The sequence below is a fragment of the Delphinapterus leucas genome, chromosome 16, assembly GCF_059928025.1.
Source record: "Delphinapterus leucas isolate spDelLeu-1000000601 "Yukka" chromosome 16, BTC_Dleu_Yukka2, whole genome shotgun sequence".
Lineage (NCBI taxonomy): Eukaryota > Metazoa > Chordata > Mammalia > Artiodactyla > Monodontidae > Delphinapterus > Delphinapterus leucas.
Window position 1 is genome coordinate 3873592 of NC_143144.1, and position 13671 is coordinate 3887262.

General features: G+C 70.4%; 2 pseudogenes; both read right to left on the minus strand.

The window, feature by feature from the left end:
* Window positions 1-841: 841 nt before the first annotated feature.
* LOC149747195 (5S ribosomal RNA) lies at window positions 842-977 on the minus strand (annotated as a pseudogene).
* Window positions 978-8157: 7180 nt separating this feature from the next.
* Window positions 8158-8293, minus strand: LOC149747196 (5S ribosomal RNA; annotated as a pseudogene).
* Window positions 8294-13671: the final 5378 nt, after the last annotated feature.

Genomic DNA, 13671 nt, shown 5'->3' on the forward strand with positions numbered 1-13671 from the left:
CCAGGGGCACGCCCGTCTTGGCTGGGCCCCGCCAACCGCCTAGGCAGAGGAATGGACGTCTCGGGTAGCAGGTGGCGGAGGAGGTGTTGGCGACCACCCAGCCTAGGGCGGACGGGACCCAGCAAACATTTCGGCGCTTGGCGTCCCACCCCAGATGCCACAGGTCGCTCACAGGGACGTGGCCCCGGAAGCTTCAGGGCCCGGGGCCCGCGGTCACTTGGGCATCCCACCTGCCCGCCCACGCTGCGCTAGGCGCGGCCCCGCCGCAGACCGGGCCGGCCCTCCTGCCCGACGGCAGCTGGCCCGAATCCAGTGGGAGCCACCATTGAGTTGGCAAAGCCCCGCAGACCCAGCAGCGCCACCCTTGCTCCCACACCACCGTCCGAGCTCAGGACCCCGCCACAGGTGGCCGGCAGGCCCGCGGAAGCGGCCTGGGCCCTCTATCCCTCTCCGGCCGCGGCGAAACGGTGGACAGGGGGCTTTTTCCGGATGGAGCTGTGGAGAGGCACCCTGGCAGACAGGTGGCGGAGCCGGGGCTGGGCTCCAGTGGGGGCCGCCAGGTGCAGGTCGAGGGGCTCGCGGGCCGCATGGACGGCACCCGGGTCTGCCGCCATGTCTGTTTGGCGTCAGGGGACCCCCGGAGCGTGTGGTGTGCCGCTGCCTTCCAGGGACGCCGTCTGGCCGTCTGGCCGGTCAGGCAGGCGGGGAGCGCCCCATCAGACGCTTGCTGTGGACGGAGGGGCCTGCGGAGGTGGGGCCTGCAGCGGTACCCGGCGGGGGCAGAGACGGACGCCGCCGCCGCCGCGGGCGACAAAAGGAGAAGGCGGAGCGGGAGGCAAAAAGCCTACAGCACCCGGTGTTCCCAGGAGCTCTTCAGTCCAGGAGGTCTCCCATCCAAGTACTAACCAGGCCCGACCCTGCTTAGCTTCCGAGATCGAGACGAGATCGGGCCCGTCTAGGGTGGTTTGGCCGTAGACACTGGGGGCTTCGCGGGCTGCCTCTTGAGACGCAGCTTAGCAGGCCCTTGGGCCTTACAGCCACACGAGCGCCCCGCCCGCCCCGGCAGGGCCCCGCCGCCCGGCTAGGCAGGGGAACGTGGGTCTCAGGTACCGGGGGGTGGCGGAGGAGTTGGCGACCACCCAGCCCAGGGCGGGCGAGACACCGCAAACTTTTCGGTGCTTGGCGCCCCTCCCCAGATCCCACAGGCCGCTCCCAGGGACGTGGCCCCGGAGGCTTCAGGGCCCGGGGCCCGCGGTCCCTTGGGAATCCCACCCGCCCGCCCGCGCTGCGCTAGGCGCAGTCCGGACGCAGACCGGCCCGGCCCTCCTGCCCGACAGCAGCTGGCTCGAAGCCACTGGGAGCCACCATTGAGTTGGCAGGGCCCCTTAGACCCGGCAACCACACCCTTGCCCCGACTCCACCGTCCGAGCTCAGGACCCCGACCCAGGTGGCCGGCAGGCACGGGGATGCGGCCTGAACCCTCGATCCCACTCCCGCCCCCGGCCGCGGCGAAACCACAGAGGGGGGTCTTTTTCCGGATGCAGCTGTGGAGAGACACCGCGGCAGACAGGTGGCGGCGCCGTGGCTGGGCTACAGTGGCTGTGGCCAGGTGCAGGTCGTGGGGCTCGTGGGCCGCACGGACGTCACCCGGGTCCGCGGCCATGTCTGGATGGCAACAGGCCGCCCCCGGAGCGTCTGTTGTGCCGCTGCCTTCCAGGGACGCCTTCTGGCCGTCTGGCCGGCCAGGCAGGCGGGGAGGGCCCCATAAGACGCTTGCTGTGGAGGGAGGGGCCTGAGGACGTGGGGCCTGCAGCGGTACCCGTCGGGGGCGGAGACGGCCGCTGCCACCGCCACGGGCGGCAAAAGGAGAAGGCGTAGCGGGAGGCAAAAGCCCACAGCACGCGGTATTCCCAGGAGCTCTCCAATCCACGGAGGTCTCCCATCCAAGTACTAACCGGGCCCGAGCCTGCTTAGCTTCGTAGACTCAGACGAGATAGGACCCGTCTAGGCTGGTTTGGCAGTAGGTGTCCGTGGGTCGCGGGCTGCCTCTTGAGGCGTCGCTTAGCAGGACCATGGGACTAACCGCCAGGCCGGGGCACGCCCGTCTCGGCTGGGCCCCGCCAACCGCCTAGGCAGAGGAATGGACGTCTCGGGTAGCAGGTGGCGGAGGAGGTGTTGGCGACCACCCAGCCTAGGGCGGGCGGGACCCAGCAAACATTTCGGCGCTTGGCGTCCCACCCCAGATGTCACAGGTCGCTCACAGGGACGTGGCCCCGGAAGCTTCAGGGCCCGGGGCTCGCGTTCACTTGGGCATCCCACCTGCCCGCCCACGCTGCGCTAGGCGCGGCCCGGCCGCAGACCGGGCCGGCCCTCCTGCCCGACGGCAGCTGGCCCGAATCCAGTGGGAGCCACCATTGAGTTGGCAAAGCCCCGCAGACCCAGCAACGCCACCCTTGCTCCCACACCACCGTCCGAGCTCAGGACCCCGCCACAGGTGGCCGGCAGCCCCGCGGAAGCGGCCTGGGCCCTCTATCCCTCTCCGGCCGCGGCGAAACGGTGGACAGGGGGCTTTTTCCGGATGGAGCTGTGGAGAGGAACCCTGGCAGACAGGTGGCGGAGCCGGGGCTGGGCTCCAGTGGGGGCCGCCAGGTGCAGGTCGAGGGGCTCGCGGGCCGCATGGACGGCACCCGGGTCTGCCGCCATGTCTGTTTGGCGTCAGGGGACCCCCGGAGCGTCTGGTGTGCCGCTGCCTTCCAGAGACGCCGTCTGGCCGCCTGGCCGGTCAGGCAGGAGGGGAGCGCCCCATCAGACGCTTGCTGTGGACGGAGGGGCCTGCGGAGGTGGGGCCTGCAGCGGTACCCGGCGGAAGCAGAGACGGACGCCGCCACCGCCGCGGGCGACAAAAGGAGAAGGCGGAGCGGGAGGCAAAAAGCCTACAGCACCCGGTGTTCCCAGGAGCTCTCCAGTCCATGAGGTCTCCCATCCAAGTACTAACCAGGCCCGACAGTGCTTAGCTTACAAGATCGAGACGAGATCGGGCCCGTCTAGGGTGGTGTGGCTGTAGACACTGGGGCCTTCGCGGGCTGCCTCTTGAGACGCAGCTTAGCAGGCCCTTGGGCCTTACAGCCACACGAGCGCCCCACCCGCCCCGGCAGGGCCCCGCCGCCCGGCTAGGCAGGGGAACGGTGGTCTCGGGTACCGGGGGGTGGCGGAGGAGTTGGCGACCACCCAGCCCAGGGCGGGCGAGACACCGCAAACTTTTCGGTGCTTGGCGCCACTCCCCAGATCCCACAGGCCGCTCCCAGGGACGTGGCCCCGGAGGCTTCAGGGCCCGGGGCCCGCGGTCCCTTGGGCATCCCACCCGCCCGCCCGCGCTGCGCTAGGCGCAGTCCGGACGCAGACCAGCCCGGCCCTCCTGCCCGACAGCAGCTGGCTCGAAGCCACTGGGAGCCACCATTGAGTTGGCAGGGCCCCTTAGACCCGGCAACCACACCCTTGCCCCGACTCCACCGTCCGAGCTCAGGACCCCGACCCAGGTGGCCGGCAGGCACGGGGATGCGGCCTGAACCCTCGATCCCACTCCCGCCCCCGGCCGCGGCGAAACCAAAAAGGGGGGGTCTTTTTCCGGATGGAGCTGTGGAGAGACACCGCGGCAGACAGGTGGCGGCGCCGGGGCTGGGCTACAGTGGCTGTGGCCAGGTGCAGGTCGCGGGGCTCGTGGGCCGCACGGACGTCACCCGGGTCCGCGGCCATGTCTGGATGGCGACAGGCCGCCCCCGGAGCGTCTGTTGTGCCGCTGCCTTCCAGGGACGCCTTCTGGCCGTCTGGCCGGCCAGGCAGGAGGGGAGCGCCCCATAAGACGCTTGCTGTGGAGGGAGGGGCCTGAGGACGTGGGGCCTGCAGCGGTACCCGTCGGGGGCGGAGACGGCCGCCGCCACCGCCACGGGCGGCAAAAGGAGAAGGCGTAGCGGGAGGCAAAAGCCCACAGCACGCGGTATTCCCAGGAGCTCTCCAATCCACGGAGGTCTCCCATCCAAGTGCTAACCGGGCCCAAGCCTGCTTAGCTTCGTAGACTCAGACGAGATAGGACCCGTCTAGGCTGGTTTGGCAGTAGGTGTCCGTGGGTCGCGGGCTGCCTCTTGAGGCGTCGCTTAGCAGGACCATGGGACTTACCGCCAGGCCAGGGGCACGCCCGTCTCGGCTGGGCCCCGCCAACCGCCTAGGCAGAGGAATGGACGTCTCGGGTAGCAGGTGGCGAAGGAGGAGTTGGCGACCACCCAGCCTAGGGCGGGCGGGACCCAGCAAACATTTCGGCGCTTGGCGTCCCACCCCAGATGTCACAGGTCGCTCACAGGGACGTGGCCCCGGAAGCTTCAGGGCCCGGGGCCCGCTGTCACTTGGGCATCCCACCTGCCCGCCCACGCTGCGCTAGGCGCGGCCCGGCCGCAGACCGGGCCGGCCCTCCTGCCCGGCGGCAGCTGGCCCGAATCCAGTGGGAGCCACCATTGAGTTGGCAAAGCCCCGCAGACCCAGCAACGCCACCCTTGCTCCCACACCACCGTCCGAGCTCAGGACCCCGCCACAGGTGGCCGGCAGGCCCGCGGAAGCGGCCTGGGCCCTCTATCCCTCTCCGGCCGCGGCGAAACGGTGGACAGGGGGATTTTCCGGATGGAGCTGTGGAGAGGCACCCTGGCAGACAGGTGGCGGAGCCGGGGCTGGGCTCCAGTGGGGCCCGCCAGGTGCAGGTCGAGGGGCTCGCGGGCCGCATGGACGGCACCCGGGTCTGCCGCCATGTCTGTTTGGCGTCAGGGGACCCCCGGAGCGTCTGGTGTGCCGCTGCCTTCCAGGGACGCCATCTGGCCGTCTGGCCGGTCAGGCAGGCGGGGAGCGCCCCATCAGACGCTTGCTGTGGACGGAGGGGCCTGCGGAGGTGGGGCCTGCAGCGGTACCCGGCGGGAGCAGAGACGGACGCCGCCGCCGCCGCGGGCGACAAAAGGAGAAGGCGGAGCGGGAGGCAAAAAGCCTACAGCATCCGGTGTTCCCAGGAGCTCTCCAGTCCAGGAGGTCTCCCATCTAAGGACTAACCAGCCCCGACCCTGCTTAGCTTCCGAGATCGAGACGAGATCGAGCCCGTCTAGGGTGGTTTGGCCGTAGACACTGGGGGCTTCGCGGGCTGCCTCTTGAGACGCAGCTTAGCAGGCCCTTGGGCCTTACAGCCACACGAGCGCCCCGCCAGCCCCAGCAGGGCCCCGCCGCCCGGCTAGGCAGGGGAACGGGGGTCTCCGGTACCGGGGGGTGGCGGAGGAGTTGGCGACCACCCAGCCCAGGGCGGGCGAGACACCGCAAACTTTTCGGTGCTTGGCGACCCTCCCCAGATCCCACAGGCCGCTCCCAGGGACGTGGCCCCGGAGGCTTCAGGGCCCGGGGCCCGCGGTCCCTTGGGAATCCCACCCGCCCGCCCGCGCTGCGCTAGGCGCAGTCCGGACGCAGACCGGCCCGGCCCTCCTGCCCGACAGCAGCTGGCTCGAAGCCTCTGGGAGCCACCATTGAGTTGGCAGGGCCCCTTAGACCCGGTAACCACACCTTTGCCCCGACCACACCGTCCGAGCTCAGGACCCCAACCCAGGTGGCCGGCAGGCACGGGGATGCGGCCTGAACCCTCGATCCCACTCCCACCCCCGGCCGCGGCGAAACCACAGAGGGGGGGTCTTTTTCCGGATGGAGCTGTGGAGAGACACCGCGGCAGACAGGTGGCGGCGCCGGGGCTGGGCTACAGTGGCTGTGGCCAGTGCAGGTCGCGGGGCTCGTGGGCCGCAGGGACGTCACCCGGGTCCGCGGCCATGTCTGGATGGCGACAGGCCGCCCCCGGAGCGTCTGTTGTGCCGCTGCCTTCCAGGGACGCCTTCTGGCCGTCTGGCCGGCCAGGCAGGAGGGGAGCGCCCCATAAGACGCTTGCTGTGGAGGGAGGGGCCTGAGGACGTGGGGCCTGCAGCGGTACCCGTCGGGGGCGGAGACGGCCGCCGCCACCGCCACGGGCGGCAAAAGGAGAAGGCGTAGCGGGAGGCAAAAGCCCACAGCACACGGTATTACCAGGAGCTCTCCAATCCACGGAGGTCTCCCATCCAAGTACTAACCGGGCCCGAGCCTGCTTAGCTTCGTAGACTCAGACGAGATAGGACCCGTCTAGGCTGGTTTGGCAGTAGGTGTCCGTGGGTCGCGGGCTGCCTCTTGAGGCGTCGCTTAGCAGGACCATGGGACTTACCGCCAGGCCAGGGGCACGCCCGTCTCGGCTGGGCCCCGCCAACCGCCTAGGCAGAGGAATGGACGTCTCGGGTAGCAGGTGGCGGAGGAGGTGTTGGCGACCACCCAGCCTAGGGCGGGCGGGACCCAGCAAACATTTCGGCGCTTGGCGTCCCACCCCAGATGTCACAGGTCGCTCACAGGGACGTGGCCCCGGAAGCTTCAGGGCCCGGGGCCCGCTGTCACTTGGGCATCCCACCTGCCCGCCCACGCTGCGCTAGGCGCGGCCCGGCCGCAGACCGGGCCGGCCCTCCTGCCCGACGGCAGCTGGCCCGAATCCAGTGGGAGCCACCATTGAGTTGGCAAAGCCCCGCAGACCCAGCAACGCCACCCTTGCTCCCACACCACCGTCCGAGCTCAGGACCCCGCCACAGGTGGCCGGCAGGCCCGCGGAAGCGGCCTGGGCCCTCTATCCCTCTCCGGCCGCGGCGAAACGGTGGACAGGGGGATTTTCCGGATGGAGCTGTGGAGAGGAACCCTGGCAGACAGGTGGCGGAGCCGGGGCTGGGCTCCAGTGGGGGCCGCCAGGTGCAGGTCGAGGGGCTCACGGGCCGCATGGACGGCACCCGGGTCTGCCGCCATGTCTGTTTGGCGTCAGGGGACCCCCGGAGCGTCTGGTGTGCCGCTGCCTTCCAGAGACGCCGTCTGGCCGCCTGGCCGGTCAGGCAGGAAGGGAGCGCCCCATCAGACGCTTGCTGTGGACGGAGGGGCCTGCGGAGGTGGGGCCTGCAGCGGTACCCAGCGGAAGCAGAGACGGACGCCGCCACCGCCGCGGGCGACAAAAGGAGAAGGCGGAGCGGGAGGCAAAAAGCCTACAGCACCCGGTGTTCCCAGGAGCTCTCCAGTCCAGGAGGTCTCCCATCCAAGTACTAACCAGGCCCGACAGTGCTTAGCTTACAAGATCGAGACGAGATCGGGCCCGTCTAGGGTGGTGTGGCCGTAGACACTGGGGCCTTCGCGGGCTGCCTCTTGAGACGCAGCTTAGCAGGCCCTTGGGCCTTACAGCCACACGAGCGCCCCGCCCGCCCCGGCAGGGCCCCGCCGCCCGGCTAGGCAGGGGAACGGTGGTCTCAGGTACCGGGGGGTGGCGGAGGAGTTGGCGACCACCCAGCCCAGGGCGGGCGAGACACCGCAAACTTTTCGGTGCTTGGCGCCACTCCCCAGATCCCACAGGCCGCTCCCAGGGACGTGGCCCCGGAGGCTTCAGGGCCCGGGGCCCGCGGTCCCTTGGGCATCCCACCCGCCCGCCCGCGCTGCGCTAGGCGCAGTCCGGACGCAGACCGGCCCGGCCCTCCTGCCCGACAGCAGCTGGCTCGAAGCCACTGGGAGCCACCATTGAGTTGGCAGGGCCCCTTAGACCCGGCAACCACACCCTTGCCCCCACTCCACCGTCCGAGCTCAGGACCCCGACCCAGATGGCCGGCAGGCACGGGGATGCGGCCTGAACCCTCGATCCCACTCCCGCCCCCGGCCGCGGCGAAACCACAGAGGGGGGGTCTTTTCCGGATGGAGCTGTGGAGAGACACCGCGGCAGACAGCTGGCGGCGCCGGGGCTGGGCTACAGTGGCTGTGGCCAGTGCAGGTCGCGGGGCTCGTGGGCCGCAGGGACGTCACCCGGGTCCGCGGCCATGTCTGGATGGCGACAGGCCGCCCCCGGAGCGTCTGTTGTGCCGCTGCCTTCCAGGGACGCCTTCTGGCCGCCTGGCCGGGCAGGCAGGAGGGGAGCGCCCCATCAGACGCTTGCTGTGGACGGAGGGGCCTGCGGAGGTGGGGCCTGCAGCGGTACCCGGCGGGGGCAGAGACGGACGCCGCCGCCGCCGCGGGCGACAAAAGGAGAAGGCGGAGCGGGAGGCAAAAAGCCTACAGCACCCGGTGTTCCCAGGAGCTCTCCAGTCCAGGAGGTCTCCCATCCAAGTACTAACCAGGCCCGACCCTGCTTAGCTTCCGAGATCGAGACGAGATCGGGCCCGTCTAGGGTGGTTTGGCCGTAGACACTGGGGTCTTCGCGGGCTGCCTCTTGAGACGCAGCTTAGCAGGCCCTTGGGCCTTACAGTCACACGAGCGCCCCGCCCGCCCCGGCAGGGCCCCGCCGCCCGGCTAGGCATGGGAACGGGGGTCTCAGGTACCGGGGGGTGGCGGAGGAGTTGGCGACCACCCAGCCCAGGGCGGGCGAGACACCGCAAACTTTTCGGTGCTTGGCGACCCTCCCCAGATCCCACAGGCCGCTCCCAGGGACGTGGCCCCGGAGGCTTCAGGGCCCGGGGCCCGCGGTCCCTTGGGAATCCCGCCCGCCCGGCCGCGCTGCGCTAGGCGCAGTCCGGACGCATACCGGCCCGGCCCTCCTGCCCGACAGCAGCTGGCTTGAAGCCACTGGGAGCCACCATTGAGTTGGCAGGGCCCCTTAGACCCGGCAACCACACCGTTGCCCCGACTCCACCGTCCGAGCTCAGGACCCCGACCCAGGTGGCCGGCAGGCACGGGGATGCGGCCTGAACCCTCGATCCCACTCCCGCCCCCGGCCGCGGCGAAACCACAGAGGGGGGGTCTTTTTCCGGATGGAGCTGTGGAGAGACACCGCGGCAGACAGGTGGCGGCGCCGGGGCTGGGCTACAGTGGCTGTGGCCAGGTGCAGGTCGTGGGTCTCGTGGGCCGCACGGACGTCACCCGGGTCCGCGGCCATGTCTGGATGGCGACAGGCCGCCCCCGGAGCGTCTGTTGTGCCGCTGCCTTCCAGGGACGCCTTCTGGCCGTCTGGCCGTCCAGGCAGGCGGGGAGGGCCCCATAAGACGCTTGCTGTGGAGGGAGGGGCCTGAGGACCTGGGGCCTGCAGCGGTACCCGTCGGGGGCGGAGACGGCCGCTGCCACCGCCACGGGCGGCAAAAGGAGAAGGCGTAGCGGGAGGCAAAAGCCCACAGCACGCGGTATTCCCAGGAGCTCTCCAATCCACGGAGGTCTCCCATCCAAGTACTAACCGGGCCCGAGCCTGCTTAGCTTCGTAGACTCAGACGAGATAGGACCCGTCTAGGCTGGTTTGGCAGTAGGTGTCCGTGGGTCGCGGGCTGCCTCTTGAGGCGTCGCTTAGCAGGACCATGGGACTAACCGCCAGGCCGGGGCACGCCCGTCTCGGCTGGGCCCCGCCAACCGCCTAGGCAGAGGAATGGACGTCTCGGGTAGCAGGTGGCGGAGGAGGTGTTGGCGACCACCCAGCCTAGGGCGGGCGGGACCCAGCAAACATTTCGGCGCTTGGCGTCCCACCCCAGATGTCACAGGTCGCTCACAGGGACGTGGCCCCGGAAGCTTCAGGGCCCGGGGCTCGCGTTCACTTGGGCATCCCACCTGCCCGCCCACGCTGCGCTAGGCGCGGCCCGGCCGCAGACCGGGCCGGCCCTCCTGCCCGACGGCAGCTGGCCCGAATCCAGTGGGAGCCACCATTGAGTTGGCAAAGCCCCGCAGACCCAGCAACGCCACCCTTGCTCCCACACCACCGTCCGAGCTCAGGACCCCGCCACAGGTGGCCGGCAGCCCCGCGGAAGCGGCCTGGGCCCTCTATCCCTCTCCGGCCGCGGCGAAACGGTGGACAGGGGGCTTTTTCCGGATGGAGCTGTGGAGAGGAACCCTGGCAGACAGGTGGCGGAGCCGGGGCTGGGCTCCAGTGGGGGCCGCCAGGTGCAGGTCGAGGGGCTCGCGGGCCGCATGGACGGCACCCGGGTCTGCCGCCATGTCTGTTTGGCGTCAGGGGACCCCCGGAGCGTCTGGTGTGCCGCTGCCTTCCAGAGACGCCGTCTGGCCGCCTGGCCGGTCAGGCAGGAGGGGAGCGCCCCATCAGACGCTTGCTGTGGACGGAGGGGCCTGCGGAGGTGGGGCCTGCAGCGGTACCCGGCGGAAGCAGAGACGGACGCCGCCACCGCCGCGGGCGACAAAAGGAGAAGGCGGAGCGGGAGGCAAAAAGCCTACAGCACCCGGTGTTCCCAGGAGCTCTCCAGTCCATGAGGTCTCCCATCCAAGTACTAACCAGGCCCGACAGTGCTTAGCTTACAAGATCGAGACGAGATCGGGCCCGTCTAGGGTGGTGTGGCTGTAGACACTGGGGCCTTCGCGGGCTGCCTCTTGAGACGCAGCTTAGCAGGCCCTTGGGCCTTACAGCCACACGAGCGCCCCACCCGCCCCGGCAGGGCCCCGCCGCCCGGCTAGGCAGGGGAACGGTGGTCTCGGGTACCGGGGGGTGGCGGAGGAGTTGGCGACCACCCAGCCCAGGGCGGGCGAGACACCGCAAACTTTTCGGTGCTTGGCGCCACTCCCCAGATCCCACAGGCCGCTCCCAGGGACGTGGCCCCGGAGGCTTCAGGGCCCGGGGCCCGCGGTCCCTTGGGCATCCCACCCGCCCGCCCGCGCTGCGCTAGGCGCAGTCCGGACGCAGACCAGCCCGGCCCTCCTGCCCGACAGCAGCTGGCTCGAAGCCACTGGGAGCCACCATTGAGTTGGCAGGGCCCCTTAGACCCGGCAACCACACCCTTGCCCCGACTCCACCGTCCGAGCTCAGGACCCCGACCCAGGTGGCCGGCAGGCACGGGGATGCGGCCTGAACCCTCGATCCCACTCCCGCCCCCGGCCGCGGCGAAACCAAAAAGGGGGGGTCTTTTTCCGGATGGAGCTGTGGAGAGACACCGCGGCAGACAGGTGGCGGCGCCGGGGCTGGGCTACAGTGGCTGTGGCCAGGTGCAGGTCGCGGGGCTCGTGGGCCGCACGGACGTCACCCGGGTCCGCGGCCATGTCTGGATGGCGACAGGCCGCCCCCGGAGCGTCTGTTGTGCCGCTGCCTTCCAGGGACGCCTTCTGGCCGTCTGGCCGGCCAGGCAGGAGGGGAGCGCCCCATAAGACGCTTGCTTTGGAGGGAGGGGCCTGAGGACGTGGGGCCTGCAGCGGTACCCGTCGGGGGCGGAGACGGCCGCCGCCACCGCCACGGGCGGCAAAAGGAGAAGGCGTAGCGGGAGGCAAAAGCCCACAGCACGCGGTATTCCCAGGAGCTCTCCAATCCACGGAGGTCTCCCATCCAAGTGCTAACCGGGCCCGAGCCTGCTTAGCTTCGTAGACTCAGACGAGATAGGACCCGTCTAGGCTGGTTTGGCAGTAGGTGTCCGTGGGTCGCGGGCTGCCTCTTGAGGCGTCGCTTAGCAGGACCATGGGACTTACCGCCAGGCCAGGGGCACGCCCGTCTCGGCTGGGCCCCGCCAACCGCCTAGGCAGAGGAATGGACGTCTCGGGTAGCAGGTGGCGAAGGAGGTGTTGGCGACCACCCAGCCTAGGGCGGGCGGGACCCAGCAAACATTTCGGCGCTTGGCGTCCCACCCCAGATGTCACAGGTCGCTCACAGGGACGTGGCCCCGGAAGCTTCAGGGCCCGGGGCCCGCTGTCACTTGGGCATCCCACCTGCCCGCCCACGCTGCGCTAGGCGCGGCCCGGCCGCAGACCGGGCCGGCCCTCCTGCCCGACGGCAGCTGGCCCGAATCCAGTGGGAGCCACCATTGAGTTGGCAAAGCCCCGCAGACCCAGCAACGCCACCCTTGCTCCCACACCACCGTCCGAGCTCAGGACCCCGCCACAGGTGGCCGGCAGGCCCGCGGAAGCGGCCTGGGCCCTCTATCCCTCTCCGGCCGCGGCGAAACGGTGGACAGGGGGATTTTCCGGATGGAGCTGTGGAGAGGCACCCTGGCAGACAGGTGGCGGAGCCGGGGCTGGGCTCCAGTGGGGGCCGCCAGGTGCAGGTCGAGGGGCTCGCGGGCCGCATGGACGGCACCCGGGTCTGCCGCCATGTCTGTTTGGCGTCAGGGGACCCCCGGAGCGTCTGGTGTGCCGCTGCCTTCCAGGGACGCCGTCTGGCCGTCTGGCCGGTCAGGCAGGCGGGGAGCGCCCCATCAGACGCTTGCTGTGGACGGAGGGGCCTGCGGAGGTGGGGCCTGCAGCGGTACCCGGCGGGAGCAGAGACGGACGCCGCCGCCGCCGCGGGCGACAAAAGGAGAAGGCGGAGCGGGAGGCAAAAAGCCTACAGCATCCGGTGTTCCCAGGAGCTCTCCAGTCCAGGAGGTCTCCCATCTAAGGACTAACCAGCCCCGACCCTGCTTAGCTTCCGAGATCGAGACGAGATCGAGCCCGTCTAGGGTGGTTTGGCCGTAGACACTGGGGGCTTCGCGGGCTGCCTCTTGAGACGCAGCTTAGCAGGCCCTTGGGCCTTACAGCCACACGAGCGCCCCGCCCGCCCCGGCAGGGCCCCGCCGCCCGGCTAGGCAGGGGAACGGGGGTCTCCGGTACCGGGGGGTGGCGGAGGAGTTGGCGACCACCCAGCCCAGGGCGGGCGAGACACCGCAAACTTTTCGGTGCTTGGCGACCCTCCCCAGATCCCACAGGCCGCTCCCAGGGACGTGGCCCCGGAGGCTTCAGGGCCCGGGGCCCGCGGTCCCTTGGGAATCCCACCCGCCCGCCCGCGCTGCGCTAGGCGCAGTCCGGACGCAGACCGGCCCGGCCCTCCTGCCCGACAGCAGCTGGCTCGAAGCCTCTGGGAGCCACCATTGAGTTGGCAGGGCCCCTTAGACCCGGTAACCACACCTTTGCCCCGACCACACCGTCCGAGCTCAGGACCCCAACCCAGGTGGCCGGCAGGCACGGGGATGCGGCCTGAACCCTCGATCCCACTCCCACCCCCGGCCGCGGCGAAACCACAGAGGGGGGGTCTTTTTCCGGATGGAGCTGTGGAGAGACACCGCGGCAGACAGGTGGCGGCGCCGGGGCTGGGCTACAGTGGCTGTGGCCAGTGCAGGTCGCGGGGCTCGTGGGCCGCAGGGACGTCACCCGGGTCCGCGGCCATGTCTGGATGGCGACAGGCCGCCCCCGGAGCGTCTGTTGTGCCGCTGCCTTCCAGGGACGCCTTCTGGCCGTCTGGCCGGCCAGGCAGGAGGGGAGCGCCCCATAAGACGCTTGCTGTGGAGGGAGGGGCCTGAGGACGTGGGGCCTGCAGCGGTACCCGTTGGGGGCGGAGACGGCCGCCGCCACCGCCACGGGCGGCAAAAGGAGAAGGCGTAGCGGGAGGCAAAAGCCCACAGCACACGGTATTACCAGGAGCTCTCCAATCCACGGAGGTCTCCCATCCAAGTACTAACCGGGCCCGAGCCTGCTTAGCTTCGTAGACTCAGACGAGATAGGACCCGTCTAGGCTGGTTTGGCAGTAGGTGTCCGTGGGTCGCGGGCTGCCTCTTGAGGCGTCGCTTAGCAGGACCATGGGACTTACCGCCAGGCCAGGGGCACGCCCGTCTCGGCTGGGCCCCGCCAACCGCCTAGGCAGAGGAATGGACGTCTCGGGTAGCAGGTGGCGGAGGAGGT